This window comes from Arachis ipaensis, chromosome B02 (genome assembly GCF_000816755.2).
Source record: "Arachis ipaensis cultivar K30076 chromosome B02, Araip1.1, whole genome shotgun sequence".
Classification (NCBI taxonomy): Eukaryota; Viridiplantae; Streptophyta; class Magnoliopsida; order Fabales; family Fabaceae; genus Arachis; species Arachis ipaensis.
In genome coordinates, this window is record NC_029786.2 from 4,344,083 (window position 1) to 4,345,760 (window position 1,678).

Genomic DNA, 1,678 nt, shown 5'->3' on the forward strand with positions numbered 1-1,678 from the left:
TAAACTTGACTATCTTTTTTGAATAAATCTTTTATTCTAATTGAATTTAACTTTATTTTCGGACTAGAGTATGAATATTAAGCAAACGTAAAATATTGATTTTTGTATTAATAATAATAAAATTCTTAATATACATTGTTTAAAGTTAAGGAACTTTCGTATATGAAAAAAAAAAATTAAGCGTCCGTAGGGACCATAAAAGGTCAACAATAACCAAAAAAATGGGAGCTCCAAAATTACTTCAAGTTTCTAGACAGTCATATAAATTTTCCCAAAATTAATATTGGAACATTGTGAATTCTGTTAGCCAAGTAAAACTTAGGTGTATCTTATCTGAAATGGAAAAATGAAACTCTTGTGTATGAATATAACTTCACACTTCACAAGAATGACAATGCAAACTTTAACATTGATAATAAATCCCTAGTCTCCGTCTAACTCGTGCATTATAAGTGCAAACGGAAGTTTATTTAAAAAAAGTGTGGTAATATTGTAAAAAAATTAACCTATTTTTCTATTAGTCATGAATATATATATATATATATATATATATATATATATATATATATATATATAATTTTTATATAAAATTATATTAAAAATATCGTTTTTGTCTCAACGTTTTGGGTAATTCTCAAAGTTGTCTCTAATTATTGATTCTCATGTGTGTAGCTTTTGTTTGGGATTTTTAAATTTAAGAAAAATACGATAAAATTACCATTAAATCATTTTTCTCTATATTCAACGGATAAGTTGATAGAAATGTGAATTTTTTTATGACTATCAAAGATGAAGATCAGAAGGGGCATTTCGCACACGGATAGCTGTCCACGATGTTTCTCAAGTCAAGAGTCGGTTTTACATTGTATTCGAGATTGTCCAAAAGCCCAACTTGTTTGGAAAGCTTTAGGGATCTCCGATCAACCAGTGGATTTGATGAGTTGGTTCTTACATAATAGCAAACAGTGCCCCTTTAGATTCTTTTCTGGTCTCTGGTGGATTTGGTGTTCGAGAAACAACGAGATCTTTCATCCTCACGAGCATTGGACCACAGATAAGGTGATTGGTATGGCTTTGTCCTTAGAAAAGGAACTCCGAAATATTTTTGAGTTGCAACGACTATCTATCCCCTCAACCATTAGTGGCTCTTGGATTCCCCCCTCAGTGGGTACCTTTAAGATTAATTGTGATGCTAGCTATCCTGGCAGTGGTGCTCGAGTTGGTTTTGCTTGTGTTAACAGAGATTGGAAGGGAAGGTGGCAACGAGGCTGTCTGGGAACAATTGAGAGTTGTAGCATTTTGCAAGGAGAGTTGTTTGCTATTTGGAGAGGCTTTCTTTTAGCATGGGACTCGGGACAAAGAGACATTATATGTGAGACAGACTGTGTGGAGGCTTTTACTATTGTCAATAATTTACAAGATTGCTCTGGGTTTACTGATCCTTTGGTGTTAAAAATCCGAGATATCATGTGTGTGAATAATTATTCTAATATTAAGATTTAAGTTAGAAATTTAGAGGTCTAGTGTATTTTTATTTTATTGGGCCAATTTTAAAATTCATTGTTCACATTATTCATAAAAACTATTATCTATCTAACAAAATCTTAAAAAAATAGTCCGAACCAATAAAAAATAACAGAAACTAGAGGATAAAAAAAAACCGAATAAAAGAGCATGA